Consider the following 25,618-nt stretch of genomic DNA (forward strand, 5'->3'; position numbering starts at 1 on the left):
GAAAATAAATATCAGAGAGGCCCAAAAGACTATGGTTCCACTCTGGCTAAAATATGGGGACAATTTAGATAAACAGAAGAGGACAGAGGGAATTTCAAGCAAAGAAACCAGTGGTAACAGAAACAGGAGTAGCAGAAATGTATGGGAAGACGAAAACGAAAATTTCTTGAACATCTACTATGTGACAGATACTGAACTGATGTCTTACTTCTCTATTTTATTTAATTCCCAGGAAATACAACAGCCTAATAAGTAGGTATCTCCATTTTACAAATTAAGAAATCCAAGAAAAGGATAAAAGAATGGATTGAAAGGAAGTGACAGAGTCAGCATTTGAATCCAGGACAGTCTGGCTCCCAAACATGCCCTTTTTCTGCAGTATCTTTTTGGTTAAGAGCCATTCGATGTACACTTTGGAAGAAAGCAGCGGTAGCATGCAAAGGAACTGTAGTGGGGAAGATTTAAGAGGAAACAGGTCGGATTAGACTATGGAGAGTATTGACGCTTTGTCTAATATTTTTTTAAAAACTTACAATCCACGGAGAGTAGTAAAATTTCTGTAGTAGTACACTAGGTAGGATAAGTTTGGCAATAGGATACACAATGGATCTGAGCAGAAAACTTTCAGACAGGAAGATCTGAGGCAATGAGGCTCTGGACTAGGATGGCAGCCACAGGATGGGAGAAGAATGGTTGGCCATCATCTATGTCTAACTTGAGGGTCTGGAGGCTGAATGTTGGAGGAACTGGATGGGAAGACTACATACTGATCATTAGACAGTTTTCAAAATCAGAGACCAGCCAATAATGAAAATCAATGAATTTAGCAAATGAAATATAGTAGTAAATGATAAGAGTCATGGAAAACTACAGAGTACATAAACCCCAAAGGTATTCAAATGTAGATATTTTACTATGTCTGTCACTTCTTGGGCCATCAGTTTGAAACACTGGTACAGGTTTTGAAGCTGGATGCAATACAGTGCAGACTGAAGTGGAAACTTTGGTACTGCCAAAGATCCCTTTCACATTCCCACAGCCTATTTCCTTTTCCCTTTAGAGTATATACTATCTTAACAGAGTTATTACCAGTTCTCTCTTTTATCTACCAGTGGTGCTAACATACCTGTCCTACAATGAGGAAATAAGGCAATATGAAAACTGCTTCAAGTTCAAGTCATTGTCAAGGTTGCCTGGAACACCAGGTTTTGGCATGAACAACACCAGCGATTTTCAGAACAGATGGGTGCTAGATGAGGTGTTGCCTCCAAAAAAAAACTGGCCCAGAATCCAGGACCCACTCTCTAAGCAGAGCTTTTTCTTCCCCTGTCTTCCTCCTTTCTCTACTAGCAGTGTCCATTTGTAAAGGACTTGTCAAGTCAAATCACAAGATAGAGGGGAGAGAAGCTTAGGACTACTGAGAACCAGTAAAAGCTGGCTCAGTGGTATACATTTCACACAGATAATCTTATTTGATCCTTCACACTATTCTGTGAGATAGGTATTTATGGTCCATTTTTATAGATGTGAATAAAAAAGGCTTAAATGACCTGCCCAAGATCATAAAGTTAGTAAACACCAGACTTTGAATTTAAGTCTCTTTAATTCCAAAGCTACACCCTTCTACAATGCCAAGTTACTACTCAAAGGAAAAAGATGTCAAGGGCTAAAGTCTTCACTATTTCTCATAATTGTCTGCATTTCAAATAAAAGCAGCTGAATCAATACATATCTATCTACAGAAACCTGTCTTTTGCTTATATCATGTCCAATACAGTGGTACCTCAATTCATGAACTCAATTATCTTTATGATTCTGGTTGCAAACTGAACTGGATGAGAATCGAATCAAATTTCCTCATTAAGGTCAACAATGAACCTAACCACTGAATTTGATTCAGTTCTTGTTCAACTGGGTTTGTGACCAGAACTGGAAAGAACCGAGTTTGTTAAATTGAGGTACCACTATATTTTATATAATGCAATAGTCTTAAATTAATTACTACAAATCTTGTGTATTTGAGCTAGGCAAGTCCAAACTGTGGGCCACACTTAAATCTTGTTAGGAAGCAACTATCTGAATGTGAAAAGGGGTGGACAAATGCCCGACTTGCCTAACCTTTACTCCTGAGCTAGACTTTTAAAAGCTAGAACCTCACAGAAGGGCAGAGCAGCAACTCAGTGAAATCCAGGAAGCAAAGGGTTTACTAAGGGAACCACAGGAAAGACAGTGGTGTGACCTGTGCAAGTATTAGGTTTCAGAACTCAGAGACCCACCCACAATGGTTGGTGAGTCTCTCTTTTTTATTAGCATATGTTTGTGAAACATGGTAATTACATTCACCTTGGGGAACTGGTACATATACATACCACATCAGTAATTTCTGACAACAATTACACAATGATACTGCACCACCCTCTCAGGGAAATAGGAATTTCTAGATTCTCTAGATATTTTATTCAGAAACTAACTTACAGGGAAAGATTACCTTACACCTTTGCTCAACACCATGTTCAGTTCCCAGATTTTTAAAGGATAGAAATATAGGAGTGCTTGCTAGATATCATGACCAAGTCTAACTGATGGACCTTGATGAAGACTACTCAGAAACATGTGTAACGTTTGTGTGTGTGTAGACGTGTTGATTATCCCTTTATCTTTGCTCAATGAATTTTTATAGGCAGGAGGTAAGGTCTGTGGCAGGTTTCAATGACTAAAGGTTGTCATAGCTTAAGAAACAGCAAAGTCTTAGAAATTACCTAGGTTCTTGGACAACACCCTCTTTTCTACTCCATCCCTATCAATGTGTTTCCTTTTCTATCAGAATCTAATTTCTAAAATTGCACTTCTGCCAGAAATTGTAACGGTATTACTTCTCAAAACTCTCCTGTAAGGGATTAAGAATCCTCTACATGGAACAATTTTTGCTTGAATTTTGCCTGGTGTTTGCCAGGGTTTGTAAAGGAAACAACTTAATACAGGACATATAATGTATAGGATTACTTTTTATTAGTCACCTGAAGAATGCAGGAAACCTCTCTACACACTAGAGACCTAGAATCCAGCTGAAGGCCTGGATTCCATGGCAGAGTCCTGCATGAGTGCAGCTGAAGATCTAGAGCCTATGACAACATCCCAAAAGTCTAACTAGAGGTCTACAAACCATGACAATGTCTTATGCATATCTGTTTATGGATCTGTACTGGGGAGGCCCAAAAGGGAAGCTAGAAAGTCCATGCCAGTGGGATGAAGGATCTGTGCCAATAGGCTGAGGGATTCACCCTGGAGCCAAGAAGTGATGCTCAAAGTAAGGACCAGAGCTCCCCTCAAAATTACCACAGCCATCCTCAGTGACAATGAGGTCTTGAGTCCTCTGACGATAACAGCTGAGTTCTTATCAGGAAATCTGGCACAACAACTCCTCCAGGAGAAGCAACAGCACCTACCTCTTCCTCTCTACTTTTCCTTTTTTTATGTAGTTGGCAGTAATTCTCAGGTGGGCCATCCACACGTAGCACCATGCTGATTCAGTTCAGCTAGGTGTTACAAGGTGACCAGCAGGTATCAATCTACCACACCTGACATTTAAATAAATATCCTGGATCCCAGTTTGTTCCACATTACCTGTCTAGTAAACATACATTTAGTCAACCTGAATTCCTTTGCTACCCTTAGACACACTCCTTTGGTGATAGAAAGGATTCAGATTCTTGAAACAAAGACAGATGACCAGCACTGTAGCCCTGATCCTATTACTAGTCATCTTGAGACTCAAGATGTCTGAAACTTCCTTTTATTGACAATCAAATGTCTATTGTCTCTTCCAGTTCTAAGATTCTAAATCTTATGGGACAGAGAATAATTTTCAGGATTTAATGGGAATGAGGCTGCTAAAATTGTACACTGTGATGAACTGCCGAGAACAGCATCATTTCATCTTATAGAGGAGTAAACAGGTCCAGAAGAATTCATCATAACCCAGCAACTATGGCTTGGACTTCAGTTAGAGTGTGAGGCCTTGAAAGGGTCTATCTTTCTTTTATATAATGCAATTTAATTGGCTGTTGGAGAAACAAAATCTCCTGATACCCAGAGAGGCAAAGGAGAACAAAGGAATTTTTTTGTTTTAAAATTATGAAATAAAAGTAAAAAAGAATATAAAATTCATATTACCATTAGTGAATAAATATCAATGATTTGTCTAATTTATTTCAGATTGTTCCTTTGCTTGAAAGAATAAAACATAAATACAGGGGAAATACCCTCTTTCCGTTGTCGTTCCCAGAGAAGACTACTATCATGATTTTATGTATATACTACATATTTCTATGCCATGTGTTCTCAGATAACCAAAACAGAATTATTTCTTATCTTACTCTGCATATTCAAGCTTAATTTTCTAATAGTTTCGTGTAGCCAAAGCAATACAGTCTTTACTCTGATGGCAATGGAGTGTTTATTCAATATTAGATCCTTATGCTTATCATCTCCCTGTGCTACGATGGTTAGATCTGGAATGTCCTTCAAAAGCCTCCCGTTTTCAGAGATTGTTTTTGGAAGGTGATTGGATCAAGGAGGTGCTAATCAGTGGATTACTCTGCTGATAAACTAATAGCTGCATGTGCTTTTAGGACATGGGATCTGCATGGAACAGGTGAATCACAGAAGGTCTGACCTGAAAGGGTGTATCTCCCTCCCTAACTTCTCCCCTTTGCTCTCTGCTTTCTGGCTGCTATGATGTGAGTAACTTTCTTCCACCAGATTCTTCCATCATCCAATTTTTCCCTTGGAGCTGACTGACTATGTATGTACACTGAGAACTCTGAAACTGCATGGGAGACATAAGCCAAAATAAACTTGTTCTTTAAATTGTGGGTGTTGGATATGGTGTCCCTATGATAAGAAAGTGACTAAGATGTGGTTTGTTGTGAGGTCTTAAAACATTATAGACTCAATTTATCAATGAGGTAAATTTGTTAAAATCTTATCCAGTTTATTGAATAAGGATAAGAAAAGAGGTATAGTAAGTGAAACTACTTTAAAACTTCACAGCATTACTACAGTTAATAATTATTACCACAAAGGTATCGTTATTATTCAAGAACATTTTTAAAAGCAACTGAATACTGACCTTTGTGAACTTTATAGCAACAGGAGTTGTTCTCACTTTTGCTTCAATGTAATGTGGACCAGAGCCCCTGGCTCTCATACAAAATGAAATTCCCTTCTCCCAATTCCCAGAGCCATCATATCCATATTCTTTGTAAGCTAGGGCCAGATGGATATTCTCCAGATTAGCATTTGTCTATGTGGCTTGTTCCCTGAGAGCAGAGTTCCTTCATGGACCTTAATCAGGGCCAGATTATATGTGAGGACTTTTTTATGTGTGAAGAGACCACCCACAGTTTGAATACCATGAGCAAGCCGTAATAGAAACAGCTATCTTTTACCTGAGCCATGTCTGTGAGAAAGTCACCCAAAAGTTCATAACAAGGTGACACTGGGGAATTATCATCATCTTGTTTTAGACAGTTCCTTTGTCGAGTCCTTTCCACCTGGTTACAAGCCACATTTATAATTAGAAGACATTGTCCTTAGCAATTAAATTTTTCCAAAGCCTTTCTACCTCCTGTCCCCTTTACAGATATCATAAACAAACATTTTACAACTCAGTACTGGGGACAGAAGGTTGGGAGTGGTCAGGAAATCTTTGGAGTTATAAAGAGAAGTGGTGTTGAGGCAAATTCAAGATGTGCTTCCCAGGAGCTGCAGTCAGTCAGCAAGTAAGTAACCTATCTTTAAAGTAGAAACAATATCTAACTTTAAAATATTCAGCACAGTACCTGGCATACGCTAAATGCTCCTCAAATACTAGCAATGATGATGATGACACAACATGATTCCTTCACTCATACTCTCTTCTCACTTAGAAGCGTCTTCTTTTTCTCCTTGACCTATTCAAATCCTCCCCATTATAAACTGATCCTTACTAAATCTTCAGAAATCTCTTATTTGATACTATTAGAGTATATTCTGAATCTTGGTTTTTTTTTTTTTTTTTCTTTTCTCCTCAGGAAGATTATAAGTGCCTTAAGAGCAGAATTGTTTTTGCTGTTTCTGTCTGGAACAAGTCTGGGCCCAAGGTAGCTATGAAATAGTTGAAGTATAGCTGAGGTAAAGAAACAGCAAGCCCAACACAAAACCAATTTCACTCAGCTCAAAGGGTAAGTCCTGGCTGCACAACACCTTCAGATTTCCTTTACTAACTCATACTAAAATGATTCTAAACTGACTTTATAATAAAAAGTCTATGTTCTCTGAACACCCATCAATGAATAAAGAGTTCTAGAAGCTAGTTTGAGATTTAATACCTGCCAGTGGTAACTCACTAAGTAATTATCTGTTCCACATATTGAAATATTAATTATAATCCTATATAGCTAACAGGTACAGCAGAGGTATGTTCCCAATCCATGTTTGGATTGGCCCAGCAACTCCACCAAGGTATGGATTTTATAGAAAATGACAGTTGTTCAAAAACTATTAAGGGCCACTGATTGTTGTTGAGGGTTAGGCTATGGGCCCTACAGTATATATTGCCTCTGGTACTTGTGGAATTCTCTAGCTTAGGAATATCTCTGCTCATGAGCTGGACACCACAACACACCACTACATGGGCGGGAGCTTCTGATAGAATTTGATCTAGATGATAGAATTTGATCTCTGGACATAAGCAATGTCCTTCACCTTTATTCTCCTATCTCTAAGGTCAGATCACACAAGCTCTCACCTTTCAGCCTGTAAGCCACTTAATGAGTTATCCTGTCTTCTTAGCTTTTAGCCCTGTGTGGTGGGGAGAGAAGGTACTCAATAAAGGCGTGCTGACTGTTGACCGTGAGAAAACATGCTGGTTGCTGGTGTCCTACCAAGGCTCTAAATGAGTTGCAGCAAACACTATTCTCCCTCCTACCTCTGTCCCTTAGCTTTTTGAGGTCAGTAACAGGGCCTTGCTATATAAGGTGCTAGTCTCAGCTTTCTCTTGGGTTTTCTTTATGCTCTCTAAAAGACTAAGAATGGGTGGAAAGGCTCGGCCACAGGATATTGGACTGTTTACAGTTGGCCAGGCTAAGATTAGCGTGAGCACAACATATGCCAAATTCATTGGAAGTTACATTTTCCTTTTGTTTACACATTATAGGGGAGAAGACCAGAAGGGAAAAAAAAAGCAGGTGACCTCCTGTTAACCTCACCCGTCTGCAAGAGGCTGCTGCCCTCACCTCTGAATGAACTTTCAGATTATCTCAGACAAGATTCACCTTGCGCTGAACTTGTACACCCGCTCTGAAGCCCCCAGTCACGTAGCTGTGATTAAACATTACAGAGTGGCCATAAATTTACAGAAGTATTATTGTGGCTTGCTTTCCTCTTTCTTCTTTGGGAGAGGAAGAAAGCAATGGGTTTGGGGTGGGGGTAGTTAAAAAAAGGGAAATTCATAGTCAAACAAACAGTTCCTTTTTACAGTTCTGAATGAAACTGAAAATATCATGTAGGAGTCCCAGACAGAAAGGAAATTTGGTGATATGAGAAGAATCAGTGCTCCAGAAGCCTGCAAAAGTCCCAAACTCAGCAGAATAGCTGAGGTGCTACTGGTCCAATTTTTCAGACAACCTGGGCCTACAGGTGAAACACAAACCTGTCCTGTCCTTATCTTGGCTCGTTATGAAGGGGATCCCTGAACTAACACTTCTTGAGAGGATGAGTGACACTTTCCCTTGGGCTTGCTACATGAGATGGGTTAAGTAACAGGGTAGTAGGCAAGCAAAAGGTTCAAGAAAACACAGTATTCTTTGTTCTCTAAACTACAGTGAGAGATGAGGATGTCCCAACATCTGGGACATTTACAGAGACTGGACAGAAACTAGACCATGTTCTAAAGGAAACACTCTGTAGCTGGACCCAGGAGACTGACCAGATGACCTAAGAACATTTATTCGTATGATTCACTGCTTTATGCTTAAAGTAGGAAAAAAATGGATATCCTGCTATAGTTTGTTAAAACTCTCTAGGATTCCAAAGCCATGAAATGCCTGTGAAAGGCCTGTGCTGCCCATGAAACAATGAGACCTCTATAACAAGAAAAGACCAGGGAGTTTTCTACTTGTTCCAAAAGAATTGTAAAAAGTGGTCAGGAAGCCCAGACTGAGGTGATAGGTGCTGGCCAGCAAAGTCACCTTTGGAAAAGAGTCATTCTGTCTCTGGTTACCCTATGGCAGTGACAGGGGTGCTAAAGAGGCTCATTGTTTCTACAATTGGCAAGGATTTGTCCACTAAAGCAGCAAAGCCCAGGGTCCATCTACATGAGGAGGGCAGCTGATGGATTAGTTCGGCTCTGACTCTCGCTGCCTGTAAGAATCAGCCAGGAGTCAGTGCACAGGCCTTGGAAATGCTCAGGCATTGCCACTGACAGAGAACTGAGCCAGAAAGTGAAATGGCCATGGTGTCAGAGTAGTAGTGGGGATATTTAGTTTCAGCGTGGGTGTTCTGAGGTCAACCCTTGGTCCTAGTAGAAAGTAACCTGTGTTTAAACCTCTAGTCACATTTGGAGAAAAAATAGGTTCCTGTCTTTCAGTGTAAATTCTGTTTTGAACTATGAGTCTAAGAATCTGAATATACGGAGGCCCAGACATGAGAACCACATGGAGGCTGAGAGAGCAAGTATAGTACTATATTAAAGTTGGCAGTTTGAAATCAGGCAAATGGTCCTGTATTACATAGATGCTAGCCCAGGTCAATGAGGCAGAAGTCAATGAAGCAGATTCAGTAAGGCAACTAGGAACTAGAACAGAATACACAGAAGGAAGAAAGGACTGCCAGTACTAAATAAAATGCTTCATCAGTACAGTCTCATTTAATATAAGCCTAAGAGAAGGATATTATTTTCATACCTATTTTACACAGAAGATAACTGAGGCACAGAACAATTCAAGAAACTGTTCCAAATCACACTGATTTAATACATTCTGAAACGTCAGAATAGAATCCTGGGAACAGAATTAAGAAAATCTATAAAATTTCATGCCTTTGAGACAGTAAAATTTCCCTATTAACTTTCAAGAGTTGGTTTAAGTTCTCATCTCTTGTAGGAAATCTTCTTGAACATTATTGTCAATTTCTAAGATTTATCCCTCCTCTGATGAACTCTGTTTATTATTTATGATGCACAGAAGGTACTAGATCACATTTTTTTATTCTTCCAACTGTTTGTCCCTGATAACTGAGGGGTGAGTAGCTGATTATGTTAGTAAACCAGATGTTGATATAGAAAGAAACCTAAGTGTTTTATATCTCCAAAAACAGAATATCAATTATTTGTGGAAGGTGTGAGCCCACAATGCCTAGTATACCAAGAGACACATAATAGGACTTCAACATACTGTGACTATCTACCAACCTAACAAAAATTTCTTGATATACAAAACTTGTTCTTGAGGAAAAACTGTAGAGTTATTCATGAGTAGAATGTGCAGGAGCAGAGTGAAAGGGAAATATATGTGAGAGTAGAATGAGTTATACTTGTTTTGTGTACACCTCCCCCCAGTGACATAACTTTATTGGCAGTATCTTTATAAAAACAATATATGGTCTTTGCAAAAAGGAATTTCAGGGGGAAAAAGTGCTTTTAACTTAAGAGAGCACAATGGGAAAGTCATCCGTAATCTCATCTCCTTGGGATAACAATTTTTGCTCACCAAAAATGAAGCAATTATAATATTGCAAAAGACCAATTTTTTTTACATACACATAGATTAACTCAATTGTTTTCAACACTCCACACTATCTATTTTTAATGGCTATATCCCATAAGTTGAGCAAATCCTAACCAGTAGTTTAGTTTTTTCCTAATCTCTTCCTATATTAACCAAGCCCTTGATGAAAATACTTCAAAATGTATCTTTGTATACTTCTTCAAGTGTTTCCTTAGAAAATAGTGCAAGTTATAATACAGCACAGTGGTTAAGGGTTAACACCGGATCTAAACCACCTATGTTAGAGTCCTGGCTCTTCCACTTATCAGCCTCGCGATCCTGGACAATTTGTCTAACTTTTCTCCTATCCAATTCTGTCATCTATGTAATAGGGATGCTAGTACATTTACATCACTAGGTTGCCATGCAGATTGAATGAGGTGTTCACACAAAGCATGTAGAACAGTGTGTTTCACATAGCAAACACTCAACAAATGTTAGCAATGATGATGATGATAAATTCCTACAAGCAAAATTCTATGTCAAAGCTCTAATGTTCATAATAAACCTACTTACAGAATGGTGCATCAATTTAAACTCCATTAATAAGCATCAGAGTGTTTTTGCATTCAAACAACACCTGGCAGAAATATTAGAAGAGCTACCTCACGAAACAAAAAGCTTTCAGCTTATGATCTCAATGATCACCTTCTACCATGAAATCCCTTTTCCTTGTCTTATTCCTACATTATATAAACATAATAAAAGTTATGAGGACAAGTTTGAAAGTACGTGAAATACTAGAAAATGCTTACTTGTATTTAGATAGTGCTATACTGTTTGCAAAATGTTTTCAAATATATTCTCATTTTTTTATTCCAAAATAAATTACTGGCTATGTAAATTCAGCCTTTCTCAATGGAACAAATGAGGGATGATCAAACTACAAAATAACCAGAAATGTCTGGTCTCATCTTAACCCTTTTTCCAGTTCCTAAGATTCAGTCCTATGCCTCAGAATAAAATTGATCTTGGCCTGCAACCTGTACCTTACCACCCACAGACCAGAACTTAAGTGGGTCTCCTTAGTTATCTTCCACCATCATTATCCAAACATTAAGAAGCACCATTTCTTTGGATTTTAACCTTATAACCATGTTTTTTTCCCCTCTACTCTGTAGATCTCCTATATCTAATGCACACACAGAAAAGGAGATACCATCTTGTTTCCTGCGGTAACACGAAATAATTTAACATACTAAATTTTTACTTCCTCCATCAAATATGAGCATTTACTAGAATTTAACAAAAAATGATCCTTAGTGATTTTTATCTTGTTGCTTCCTACTCCAATAAAACCTTTCTTAGGTTTTCAGGTTTCTAAAGAAACAAAGTTTAGTGTTTCCAGGACTTCCCTAAATTTTTCTACATTGGTTCCTTCCTCTGCTCATAGGAAGTATGAATATTCCATCTAAAAACGGGATATGTTTGAAGCCAAAGACCCAGGATAAACATACATTCACAAGAGAAAACAAAAAACAAGTGGCTTATTTTAAGACTGGGCTCTGGTTATATTTCTGATCATCATACCATTTACTGAAGTAAGGCTACATGAGAACTAGTTCTATAACCAGTGCTCTGAGTGTTAAAATCAAGGCTTGGGCACTAAAAACACAACTGGGAGCATTTGAATATGCTTCTTTTTACCAAGGGCCATCTTGAAGAGTTCTTTTGTTTGAAATATATGCCATTTAATCCTGGTCTTCAGGATTAGAAGACCTGTAATTAGAATTGATAATAATTCTATCTGTGGCTCTTTATATTCAAATATGATGAACCTAATGATGCCATGCATGGATTATGCAGGCATACATTTTTAAAAAGTACTATAAATAGTATAACTTTCTTTTGGAAGTTATTAGTAGCTGCTATATGCAGAATATGCTGCTCTTCTGAGTCCTAAATCTTTGCTTGAAATCAGTCTCCTTTCTACTCTTTCCTGATTTCTTTCTGAGTATGTTTTAGGCAAGATAATAGTCAATCTTTATTGAGTATTTTTTCTGCATTTACCACCACATAAAATACTATGAGGACAGCTATGAAAGGAGAGGATAAAACTTATGCTCTCAAGGAGTCTACAATTTAAGTGGAGAGTCAGATTCCTATATTAAGTCATAGGATCCTATATTTAAGTCAGTCAAAGCACTATTTTTACGGGATGGCATATGATTAACTTCCCATTAATGCTAAATAAAATGAACCAGCCATTGTAAAGTAAGATAGGGATCACCACAGAAAGTCTATAAGGAAGAGTAGTGAACAATACCATTTCACTTATGCTAGATATTTATTACATTCTGGGCACAAAATTTGTTAATACTGGATTTCTTAGCACAGTGCATGACACAACTGATACCTGATAAATATTTATAGAATGAATTCCCCCCTCTCCTAATCTGCCATCTATTTCAAAGCTAAGGGACCAGGTGTTTTCCAGGACACCTACATTCCCCAAAGGGACCCTGAATCATTACAATTTCCGTAAGGTTGTGCAGTTTTCTGGCAGCCATCCCAGAGGGGGCAATGCCTCCTCTAACAAGTTAGTGTATGCTGTTTCTCTGGGGACAGTGCCCTTGGGAACTTGGTCTGCACTGTTAATGAGATTTTTTTGGGGGGGGATTTGAGTAGATGGGGGTGAGAAGTAGGAGGGTAGGAACATAGATCTTCAGTGGTGAGGCAGGAACTTTATAATCTTTGTCCTTGTTCCCACAGGAAAACATGCATATATCCTAAAAGGGCATCCAATTGTGGAATCTTGAATGTTATGACTGATTTACAAGACAGCAACACTTGTTTACAAAGGTATTTCCTCAAAATGTTTTTGCTTTTCTTTGGCACTTGAGGGTGCTGATTAAGCTAAATCCAACGAATCTGTAGAAAATGAAGATAAAATTTCCTTCCTTCTCCAGGCAACCATGGTTTCCTCTAGACAGAACTGACCCAGGAAAGTATTAGCAGATTTACTCTCTTCTTTTCTTGAAATGCATCTTATCCACACCAATTACATGGGCACCTGCAATCCCTAAGACTCATTCCTCAGTGGGCCAGTTTTCATGCTCCCTTGCAGGGCTCAATTACAGACATATTGACAGGTGATTCTGGCAAAAGTCATATTTCTGGACTCAATCTCTCCAATAAAATGAATTTTGGAGGCTAATTGATTTCCAAGGGCCTTTTTCTAGTTGTGAAACTTAATCCCTAAGTATGTCATATTCTCCAGTGAGAGACTGTGGTAGGAAAATGAGTCCTCTTCTGCTAAAACTGTAATATCAGGGAAAGGAAAGTCTTTAGAGAAGTCTGGCTCATGCTCAGGACTAAGACTGGATCCTATTATTGCTGTACATGCATTTATTTACTTATTCACCATTTAATGAATGCCTACAATGAATGCTTGTCATGTACCTCAAACAGTGTGAAGCTGTAACAGAAACGAAGACTATGTCTCTACTTAAGATGAAACATTATGCCATACCCACTGAAGGTTTTATGGAAATTTTCATGAAGTATCATGCATACTGAGGTTATTGGAAGGTGATATACAGAATTATGAATTTTTACCATACATCTATTTCCACTATAACTCTGGAATGTGGTGAGGTAGTATAACCTTGGATTTCTCTGAAACGAATATGATTTTGGATAAGTATGTTTTGTTTTGTCAATCTTAGAGGATGTATGAAGGAATTAGGAGGCTATGTATCAATTTGGTTCATCTATTGCTTTTCTTTGGCTTTCTCTGTCACCCAGTGTTACCTTACACTGCTTAAAGTTTTATCGCCGTGATTCTCAGTGGTGGACTTCTCCCAAGCCACATAGCCCTCTCCAAGACTGGTTGCCCTAATGAGCTGTGAGCCTCTGACAGCTGTAGAAAGAACTGTGTGGAATCCCTCAGGTATGTTCAGGTGGAAAAAAAGAGGCTCCATTGCTTTGGAATATACTGAAGGCATTTCTCCCTCTGGCCCAAGAATCATGTGTCAAAACGAATGCTGTTTCAAGCTTGATTGACAGGATCTTCCTCGTGCCTCGCTGGGGCCTCTTGGTATAGGAAGGTGGCATCTTTGCCCTCAGCACCTAGAATGCGTGTAGATATAGAAAATCACGGCAGTATTTTCAAGGGATGTAATGGTATCTGTCATCTGCCTTTTCAACTTTTAGGCTTCATAACAGTTTTAGTTTCTTGGGGCAGGGCACACTATTTTATGACTTGTAGAGATTTCTTTTAATTACTAACATATAATAGAGATAAACCTGAGTTTCCAACACACACAGGAACAGAATAGCCCTAGAAAATAACAGCCCTATAAAAGAGGACTCGGAGTTGCCAGTACTGAGAAGGGAATAAAAGAACAGCAATTAACAAAATCAAATGTCAGTTTCAAGCATATTAACTGAACTGAAAATCCCAGGGCGGATCATAAAACACCTTCAACTTAATAATAATACTAATTAATTTGACTTAAAATAATACTGGAGGAATGGACCAAGAATTTGCATATCCTTTCAGGTTTTTTTTTTTTTCCCCACAACTTCTAATCTTACTTAAAAGGGGCAGAACCCAAGTCCACTGGGTAATCAGTCTTTCATGGATGGATGGATGGTAACTCCCGTGTTTTCTATCTTCACTAATAAAGTGAACAAAAAGACATGAATTTCAATTGCAATCTATAAGGCCTGAGATAAATCCATATAAATTTACAGCAGAGCTGGACTGGAAGCCTAGGAAAGGAAGTGTTTCCACAGATGGCTGCACCTCTCCCACCTCATGTATTCTTTTGCAAAGTAACCAAACCTCCATCAAGAGGCAGAAGTCCATTTCCCCCTCCTTTTCAACCTAGGTTAGGTACAGAATGCATTTCAAGAGAATATGGTGACAGTGATAGTCTCTACCTTCTGAGGATAGGGCTGAGAGGGTAGAGCTTCTGCTTAATCGGTTGGAATATTCATTCTTGGAATCCAGTTGCCAAGTAAAAAAGGTTAAGCTATACATATGGAGAGACAGAGAGAGGCGCAGCCTTCTGACCGACCCTACCGATATGAAAATATCTACTTCCGTGTATATATATATACACACACACACACATCAATTAAAGCAAAACTTTAAAGAACATCATGCAATTTCAGCAAATAAAAGAAACTAAATATAATTTTTGGATGAATCTGGTCATTAAATGTGATTATGTAAAAGAGACAATGGAAAAATGGAGCATTATAAAGTATCAGCAAAACATTCATCCAAAGAAGATGGAGTTCAGATTTTCAAAAGATAATTTCAGGTGCTTCAGGTGTCATGATATTAAATGGCTTGGCTAAATGATAGCAAAAACTTGTCAATAATGAGAAGACTGTCAAACTATGAAATGATTTGTGGCTCTTACAAGTCTCATCTAGAATTTTCTCAGCCTGTGAGTCAGAGAATGATGCCTACAGAGGTGCTGAAATACAGATTGTTTCTGCCTGACGTAACAAATACATTTCTGTCAATATGATCCTCAGCTTTGAGGCAGGAGGCAGCTACTTGTGAGGAGAGGCCAGAGCATTTCTGTAACAGATGAGAAACTGCAAACCAAATCAGAGATCTCTGTCAGTAGCAAAAAAGGAACAAGAGCCTACTATGTGTTATGCACTGACTAGCAGTGCCACTCAGATCAGCGTAATGATTAACAAGTCATGGCCAGGCGTGGTGGTGCACCCCTATACATCTAGCACTTAGGAGGCTGAGGTAGGAAGAAGGCTTTGAGTTTGAGGCCAGTCTGGGCTACATAAGCAAGTTCAAGGCCAGACTGAACTACATAGTGAGACCACGCCTCAAAATAAATAAATATAATTTTTTTTAAAAAAGTCATCCTTTATGGTGGAACTTGCCTATAATTCCAACTACTTAGGAGGCTGATGCAGGAAAATTGTGAGTTCAAGCCCAGACTGGGCAAATTAACAAGACCATGTCTCAAAAGAAAATACCCTAAAAAAAAGGAGTGGTGGTGGTGGTGATATAGCTTTGTGGAAGAATGTTTGCCTGGCATGTGTAAGTCTATCAAGGCATCAGACTTATAAAAGAAGCTACCTCTGGTATTCTAGCCCCACGTGCCATCTGATTGCAATTCCATGAGAGATATTAGCTAACACCACATAAAACCATCTAACCCACCTCTAGTCAAATTTCTGACATAAGAACTGTGGACAAATAAAATGGCTGTGGATTAAACTGTTAATGCAAGGTAGCTTGTAATGCAGCAAAATAATTTTAACAACTGGAAAGATTCCTCCTTACTAAATTTTTGGAATATGTTAGCTATTTGTTTGGGGAGCATAGAAATAATGTGATGTTTCAACCTCAATCTTCAGGTTTTAATAATTTAATAAGGGTAATTTGGAGGAAGAAACTGACATAATTTCTGTAGTGAGTCTGGTTAAGACTTTCTGATAGAAAGACTTTAAGGTATACTATGTATGAATGTTTTATCTCTCCAAAGTTCATATGTTAAAATCTTAATCCCCAAAGTGATAGTATTAGGTGATAGGGCCTTTGGGATGTGATTAGGTCTTAGAAGTGGAGCCTCGTGAATGGGATTAGGCTTTTATAAAAGAAATTTGAGAGAGATCCCTTACCCATCTTATCATGTAAGAATATAGCAAGAAAAGTACCATGAGCTAGAAAGTAGACACCAGACATCTGCCTTGATCTTGGACTTCTTAGCCTTTATAATTGTGTGAAATAAATTTCTGTTGCTTATAAGCTGTCTAACTTATGGTACTTTGAGACAGCAGCCTGGATGAACTAAAACAAGGGGAAATTGGCTTTTGTCTGTAGGCTGGGTAGCTCTTGAACAGAAACTGTTCTTGCTTAAGGGGCTCCAATGATACTTTTCTATTCACTATTGCTTACAGTCCCTTTATGCTACGAAAAATTGAAGTCAAGAATATATCATTTCTGCTTAGATTGTCATTTGATATGATTAAGAACTGTTACTAGTGTGTTGGAGACAGGTTTTGTTCTTGAATACCCTTCCTTATGACTATTCATTACCATCCACGACTATGGTAACCCAACCTCCTTTACAGTCTCTTATGGCTAGGATTCTTCAGGCAATCTACCATGGTTCCATAGAAACACCTCTTGTATTTCTTTCCTTCTATCCATACTTCTCTTTCATCAGTTGATCTTTTGTTTGAATATTTCACATATGTGGAAAGGTGGCTTCTTCCTTTAAGACAGCTTCAATGCCACAGATAGGCAATTCTCACCTATCACAAAGAGATTAATTTGACCTTATGAACAGAAGTACAGGGGAAGCTTTCTTACAGGGCTGGTTGATGCTATGTTTTTGTATGTGAAAATGTTGCTTTCAGGTTGTGAACTCTTTAAAACAAACAGTTTAAGATCATTGTTAACAGAAGACAGGATGACTTGCATAGCTTTTGTCAAGACTGCTTTTAGTGAGGAAATGCAACAGGGTTGGGCCTTTTCACAATGACCCATCTTTCAAAAGCACACGTGAATGCCCTCTCTTAATAATGACAAGAGTCTGGTTTACACTGAAATGGGGAGCAAACACTATATGTGAGGCTATCATGTCTTTCCATTTTCCTTCACTTTTCTATTCAGGAACACCTCTCTGGGTAGACTGAACACAAGAGGAAGAAATGGACATTCAATTTAGGGAGTCTGCTTCCTTACTGGCTTCTCTGAGGTAGGCTGTTAGGGAGGAGAAATGTTGCACTGTGAGGATGCCCTGGGGAAGCACAAGTTCTAACATATTCCTTTGTGTTACCACTCTTCTATCACTCAGCAACCAGAAAGGCCAAAGCAGATGCATCTTCTGATTTACGTGATTTCCCTAACCTCTCTCATTCCCCTTCCTTACACAATACCCATTACCTAAACACTCACTTTCAAGAAAGAAATCATCACTCCCCCAACAGAAATGACCAAGGAAATCAATACAGAACAAACCTTTACAGGCAGTTTGTTACAGAACTGATTAATCTTGAATCTAAAAAATAATAGGTGCTTTAAGTAGACACTGAACATGAGCATTAGCTTACCCAGGGCAGATGCTGGGTGCCAGGAAACTTGGTGTCAAGTTAGCTAAGTAAGGCAGAAGCCACAGAAGGCCTCCTGGATAGAGGCTGGAGAGAGACATATATTAGCCACTACAGGAAGGAAAAAAGCTCCGTTCTAGGTACTTCTACCGTTTCTCAGCTACAAAACAAAAGCTGTAAATTACTGGGGTAAGGAAAGGGCAACTCTATTTTTTTCAGGGAGCAGAAGAAGACCCACTGTAGTGGGGTGAAGGATGTAGAAAAATACCAAATAAAACAAAACCAAAACAAGCCCCATGTCCAGTAGAAAGAGACAGATGAAGGAACTGGGTCTAGATCATTAATGATACTATCTGATAAGGGAGGGGAAAGATCATTGAGAGGAGAAAGTATGAATTATCTCTACTCACCACCACCAAGCTAGCAGGAAATGAGTAACCAATATTAGCAGTAAACTGCTGGGGGAAAGATGTTTCTCTTTGTGACATGAAATACAAAGAGAAGACTTTCAAGGATGCCCACTTCTATTAGTTTTCTTTAACAGTGTAGTAGATGCAATAAAGCAAGAAAGAGAAGTAAAAGGCTCACAGATTAGAAAGGAAGAAACAGCACTGTTCATGTATGATAAGGTCTTCAACATAGAAAATCCTTTCTAATTTATCCTAATGCCATACACTAGCAATAAATTACTAATAGAAATTGCTTTTCTTCTTTTTAAAAGAATTATCTATAGCAACACCAAAAACATTAAATATTTATAAGCCAGATATTTAAGAAAGAAACCAAAAACACCTAAAAAATAGATAAATATGCTATGTTTGTGGATTGGAGAATTTAAGATTATTAAGATGTTAAATTTCCCAAACTAATCTATCGATTCATTGTAACTACCATTAAAGTTTCATTAGCATATATGCACATGGATAGAAATTGGTAAGCTGATTCTAAAACTTGTATAGGAAAAGCTGACACAAATGTGAAAAAGAAAATAAAGTAGGAGGATTCATACTCCTTATTTTCAAAAATTAGTATAAAGTTACAGTTTTTATGACAAAGTAGTGTTAGTGAAATGATAGCTAGAAAGATCAGTGTACCACAGAAGGGAACCTAGAAGTAGGCCTGATGGACATGTGTAGTCGTCACAGGTCTCCTGTGACAAAGGTGAAGGCAACTGCATAGGAAGGACAGCTGTCTCAACAAGTGGTGCTACAAGTATTAGTTTCCTATGACTGCCATAACAAATTACAGTAAGCTAAGCGGCTTAAAAGAACAGAAATGTCTTCTTTCCCAGTCCAAAATCAAGGTGCTGGTAGGGCTCTATTCTCTATGAAGGTTCTTTGGGAGAAGCAGTTCCTTGTCTCTCCTAGTTTCTGCCTCTCTAGGTATCCACTGGCTTGTGAGTATATCATCTGAATCCACGCTGCTATGGTCATGCTGCTTCTTTCTCTTCTGGGTATCTCAAAAATCCCTCTCCTATCTAATGAGGATACGTATGATGATGTTTAGGGTCCACCTAGGTAATACAAGAAATTACTTTATTAAGATCCTTGACAGTTATATCTTTTTTTTTTACCATTTATATAAGTATTTTATTTATACACACACAAACAAAAAAACTCAAGAATGGTCCATAAGCACGTAAGTTATAACATGAGTTCTGATTTAGTTTGACTATGGACAATTCCCCTAACATTTAGAAAAGCAGAGGAAATGTATCAGGCTAGCTCTTTACTGACAAAGAAAAAGAAACTACAAAAGCTTTTATTTGTTCAAAGAAACCAGTGCTACAGATGCAAAACAAACAAAACCCAACAACCCTCCCAAATACTACTTTCAAAATTAACATATTCAACTTGATTTTCATTAGAATGCTGTTTTTTTCACACCAGTAAATCAAAACCAAGACCCGGTATTACCCATATTTTATATATATATATATATATATATATATATATATATATATATATATATATAAATATATACAAATGATATAAGTTATTGAGCTTCATCTTCTGGACAAGAATGCCAAGTTAGTCTCTCTTCATAAAAAGCAATTACAATTTGAAGACATTTCATATTTGCCTCTTTGCCAGCACCAAGTCAGCCTCATCTGAATCTTTCCATTTCATGAGAAACATCAATTCCCCACTACTGTCTGTGGCACAAATTATTCGTTCAGGATCAAGACCTCTAGCAAAGCCTCTAGGTTTGTCAGCAGCATCTCTTTTTTTCTTTGATTTGCTATCATCAGATTCACTGTCAGATAAAGATTTTCGTTTTGTACCATCTTTTTCTTTACCAGCTTTTTGAGAATTAAGAAATGCTTCAATTAACTCTGGACAATCTAAATTTTCTTCGGGTTCCCATGTATTGTCAGCATCTGTAAATCCCTCCCACTTCAGAAAATATTCCACCTTCCCATTCACTACACGTCGGTCCAATACTTTTTCTACCACAAATTCTTCAGGCTCTGCTTCCTCAACTTTTTTACTTTTTCCATTTTGTTTCTTTCCCATTTTTTGCAATGTAGTTTTATTGGATGCCATTTTTTATTGCAGACTTGAAGAGCTATTATTCACCGCCTCGGATGCTCAGTTGCAGTTATATCTTTAGCCATATAAAGTAATACTTATAGCTTCTGGAGATCAGGATATGGCATACATTTTCTGGGCTATCACTCAGCTACTATACCCATATCCTCCTCAAAATAAAACCAACCAACAAACCAACCAACCAAACAAACAAAAATGCCCTTCAATTCCAATCTATATATACTGCTGTACTATATATAAACATAAAATAAAAAAGACCATATGCCTAAATGTAAAACCAGCAGCCACAAATCTTCTAAAAAAATCTTTGAGCTTGTATAAAAGATTCTTAAGTATAACACAAAGTTTACAATCCAGAAGATTAAAAACGATAAAGTTAGACCATCAAAATTAAGAACTTTTGCTCTTAGAAAAAGAATGAAAATACAGTCACAGACTGGGAGAAGGCATTTGCACATCACATAACTGATAAACAATTTGTATCCAGGATATAAAGAGAACTTTCAAAACATAGTAACTAGAAAATAACCTAATTTTTAAAATGGGAGCTAGTGTGGTGGCTCATGCCTGTAATTCCAGTGTTATGGTTTAGATTTAAAACATCTCCCAATAGTCTCATATTTGGAAGTATCTGGATCATGAGGGTGATATACTGATCAGCAAATATAGCTGAATACATTATCGGCAGCTAGACGCCTGATTAGAGGACGTAGATCACTGGAGGAGTGAGCCTGAAAGGGTGTATTCTTCTCTGGGTGCCTCCCTTTCTCACTCCCTCTCTTCTCTGTATCTGTCTACTGTCTACTACTGCCTCCACCATACCCACTCATCCTGACATTTCTGCCTTGGACCCCGTTAACCATAAAATGAACCCACTAAAACTATAAGCTGAAATAAACTTCTGATCCCTTGGGTTGTGGATGTTAGATATTTTGTTCTGGTGACAAAAAAAAAAAAAAAAAAAAAAAAAAGCCTAATATGCTAGCATTCTGGGAGGCTGAGGCAGGAGGTCTGCAAGGTTGAGCCCAACCTGGGCAATTTATTGACTTAGCAAGGACTTGGCTCAAAAAACAAAAACAAAGAAACAAACAAACAATAGGATACTCATCTAAGAAGATACAGAGATGACAAATAAGCATAGAAAAAAGACATTCAGCATCACTGGTTATTTAAGAAATGCAAATTAAAGCTACAATAAGATATCCTAACACATGCTTTAGAATTTATTAAAAAATAGTACATCCATTCTGAAAGAGTTTGGAAGTTTCTCAATTAGGCTCAATATATAACTCATAAATCCTTTACCTTGGTATTTATAAATGCTAAATGAAGACCTACACTCACAGGAAAAAAATCTGTATGTGAAAACTTCAAAAAAGCCTTTCTTGTTAATTTAAAAATAACCTGGAAACAACCTAGCTGTCCTTTAATTATTGAATGGATAAACAAACACTATAAGCATGCAATGGAATACTACTGAGTAATTAAAAAGAAATGAACTACAATATGGATGAATGTTAAACATATTGGCGAAAGTAAAAGAAAACACACAAAAGAATTCTATGTTATGATTTCATTTATATAACATTCTGGAAAAGGTATAAATATAGGGACAGAAAACAGATCGTTAATTTGGGGTGACACAACTGTTGTATAAACCAGTTTTGATGTATGTATTTGTCAGGACTGTACACCATGTATAGTAAGTTTTCATGTATGTGAATTATGCCTTAATATAGGCACTATGCATGCACAAACATTCTCCTTACCCTCTCAGATTCTGACACCCTGTGCCAGCTCATTCTTCTGTAGAGATAGTTCCTTACTCTTAATTTTAACTTTTTGAATATATAAACTCTAAGGTCTACTGAAAAATAAGAATTACAGCAGCTCAGGGTTGAATTAATGTTGCCTCAGTTTTCAAAACTGGGAAGAAAATGGATGCTGAAATGAAAATAAAATAGGTGACTCCTATATTTGACTGATAATCTTATGGTAAAATATAATAATATTATTCCTGAGAGTAGTAAATCACCTGTTATCCTAAAAAAACTCTGTGATCCAAAACGATCACTACAGATTTATTTTTAACTAAAAATCTGCAACTTTTTGCCCTAAGGGATTGCTAATGTAATTCATAATGCAGCTGCGACATTTTAAGTCAAGTATATACAAATATAACAGAAATTATTCTTAAAATAGCCAATATTCAAAATACAGCATGTACAATTGAATACACAATATATACAATGAACTTGACTATGCCAAAGTATATATTAAGTGAAGGGGATACCTGAAAATATTTATAGTGATTATCTCTGGATGGTATCACATGAATAATTTTTTTCCTTCTGAATTGTATCTCTTACATTTTCTAAATTTACTTATAGGTATGTAGTAGATTTTAAGTGAGAAAATAAATTTGAAGACATTAATTAGCATCCATCCTCATTATGCTATAAGAACTACACAAAGTTAAATAAGGACAGATCTCACTTTTAGTGAGCTAACATTGTAGCAGCTTCCTATACCCAGGACCAAAGAGTGAGTCTCTTTTTAATGGGTAAATTGTCACCCTAGAAGCAAGCATAGAACAGTTTCAGGAGCTTGAAGAAGGACACTGTCATTGGACTAAGAGAGCATCAGCATTGGCAGCATGGGTGAGGATAACATTTATTAAGTACTAACTATGCTCCAGGTACTGTTAGTACATTTTATTTAATCCTCAGAGAAATTTTATGGGACCTTATTATTCTCTTCTTACAATTGAGAAACTGAGGCACTAAGCATTTACTTTATCTGTGATCAGCTTGTGGTAAAAACAGGATTTTAATATGGGCAACTAATTCTATATGCAAGTATGGACTGGATGGCTTATAAAAGAATGGACCCTCACAATCAAAAGGGCAAAGGACTGTAAAATAATGACTTTACATCTGTCTAATATGGCAAAGACAGCATATAGGCACCTGGTTCTATATGCAAGATCAAAAGCAATAAATCTCACAAAAAATCTATGACTGTAAGATCTTTGAGAAGAGAGAGATTTCCACTGAGTAGTAAAATGTAGGATGATTTAGTAGACAGACTATCAGAAAGATTCAGGTGGTTGGTTGCAGTAATCTAGGCAAGATAAGAAAGGAGCCCACAACAAAGTATTTCTCTCTGCTATTGGCCAGGGTTGGTGCATTAAACATGTGGATTACATTGTGTACTTCCCATAGAACCACATCTCATGCCTTGTTTTTCCATAGCAGACCCACCCTGAGTAATACCAGTACTAGCAGGTGAGAGGTTGGGGACTGAAAAACATTAATGCAATTCTGATACTTAGACCTCATAATCACTCCCTCTTTAACTTTCTCTCTCTTTTGCTCAAGTTAGGTTAAGGAACAGCTCATATTAGTTAAAGGTCAAACACAGAGGAGGGTCCAACAAAAGGATTTTTATGAGTAGACAGAGCATAGATACCCAAGTGAGACTCCTAAACTCAGCGACAGAGAATAAGACTGGCCATCTCTTTGACAACCCTTCAGTTACAAAGAAGAGCTGGTGGAAAAGGAAAGAGCATGTTCACAACATTCACTGTATATAAGTCTCACAATGCATCAAGTGCCTGTTAAGAAAGAAGTTTCCTCCATTGGGAGACATCTGTTCTAGAGGCTGAGACAGTTTTCCGTAACAGGGACATTCCTTGTTCAAGGCAGGAGGGAGGGACTCGCCTTCAGAGGACCACACACAGGACTGACGATCAAGGAAAGTGATAGAATAGGTACAGCAGACTACGGATGCCAAGTGCCACAGCAGTCTATGGTCTGCCTCAAGGGACTCACCGCTGGCATTTTCAGTGAGGGGTTCCTGGGAACTGAAAAGATGCTGAGCATCTCGAAGGCTCCTTCATCATGACTATTTTCTTCCTGGAGGGCACTCAGTACATAATTAAACACTCAGTAAGTAATAGCCTTAATACGGTTACTATGTGTCAGGCACTATGCTAAGCATTTTTATATACCATTTCAATATCTGATAAGGTAGGATTTATTGATAAACCCACTATTCAGATGAAGAGAAAGAGGTCAGACAGGATTGTAACTTTTAAATTATTGAAGGACTCTGGAAAAGGAAGAATGTATGCTTTAGGGATCCTAGTGTCAGTTGTGTGCATGTGTACATATGTATATCTATGTATTTAAAGCAGTTATTGGGAATATTAAAATTAACCTTAGTAATTATTTCTTGCCTGTCTTCCAACACTGTCCCTTATTTTGGTAGATTTTTACTTGTTCCCAAGACCTCTTCTTTTTGAATCTATCCCTTACTGCTCACTTCAGTGTTCACATTCCTTTAATTTTCCTTCTATGTGCTCAAAAATAAAGAAAGAAAGAAAAAAAAAAGGAAGGAAGCAAGGAAGGAAAGAAGGAAGGAAGAAAGAAAAGGAAAGAAAAGAAAAGGAAGGAAGAAAGAAAAAAGAAAAAACTGGTGAATAAAAGAATGTATGCTTTGGTAACTTGATGGTTTGGTATCTGAAATTGTAGTAGGGGCTTGATTTCTAGAATCAAGAGGCACTGACATTTGGCAGTGATAAACTGAAAGAAAACGTTGGTGTGGACTCTTAAGGCCAGGGAAGGCTGAAGGAATCAGTGTAATTATCACATGGCCAATCAGTGTTTAGCACTGACAACCAAGTTAATTTTTTTGTACCGAGGATCGAACTCGCAACCTCACACATGCCAGGCAGGTGTTTAGGCCACTGAGCTAAATCCCCGGCCCAGGTCATATCTTCTAAAGCTTGGCTCAGACAATGAAATGAGGGTAATTGTAGGAACTACAGAATTTTAAATATTTCCAGGTCTAGCACACAGATGACCATTTTAGACAACAGACTCCACCTACTAAACCATCTGCTCTTAAATGCTGAACCTCTTTTTCCCTACTGCAATACTGCTTGAGTTCATACAACGACAGTTATGCCAAAATTAGCAGTTCCCAAAGTTGTGTTGAGTTTTTTCTCCTACCACTTCCCACACTTTTATTCTTAAACTTACTATTACGTCCCTTCTTTTCTATACTGTAATCTAAACAGTATCCAATGAAGAGAGGAGGAACTTAAGTTTTGTTAGAGGGTTAGACATAGGTTTTCTCTCTTGCTTTCTGCTCCATTCCCAAATAAGCATTTTCTGAATATGAAATAATGAGGCTGCTGTGTCCCTCTGCCTTAAT

General features: G+C 37.7%; 1 protein-coding gene, 1 long non-coding RNA gene and 1 pseudogene across 3 annotated transcripts in view; 1 reads left to right on the forward strand and 2 right to left on the reverse strand.

The window, feature by feature from the left end:
- The window catches only part of Exoc6b (exocyst complex component 6B), a 541,291-nt gene that overhangs the window by 17,116 nt on the left and 498,557 nt on the right, over positions 1-25,618 (reverse strand). The gene's annotated exons all lie outside the window — the stretch shown is intronic.
- On the forward strand, positions 5,709-7,339 carry LOC134471472 (uncharacterized). The gene is made up of 3 exons (XR_010040917.1): positions 5,709-5,783; positions 6,075-6,224; positions 7,199-7,339. It is a non-coding gene; the product is annotated as an uncharacterized LOC134471472 (long non-coding RNA).
- Positions 19,408-21,326, reverse strand: LOC134471471 (chromobox protein homolog 3-like; annotated as a pseudogene).

The sequence above is a fragment of the Cavia porcellus genome, unplaced genomic scaffold (assembly GCF_034190915.1).
Source record: "Cavia porcellus strain 051 isolate PalLab524CR breed Dunkin Hartley unplaced genomic scaffold, mCavPor4.1 scaffold_18, whole genome shotgun sequence".
NCBI classification, from domain to species: domain Eukaryota; kingdom Metazoa; phylum Chordata; class Mammalia; order Rodentia; family Caviidae; genus Cavia; species Cavia porcellus.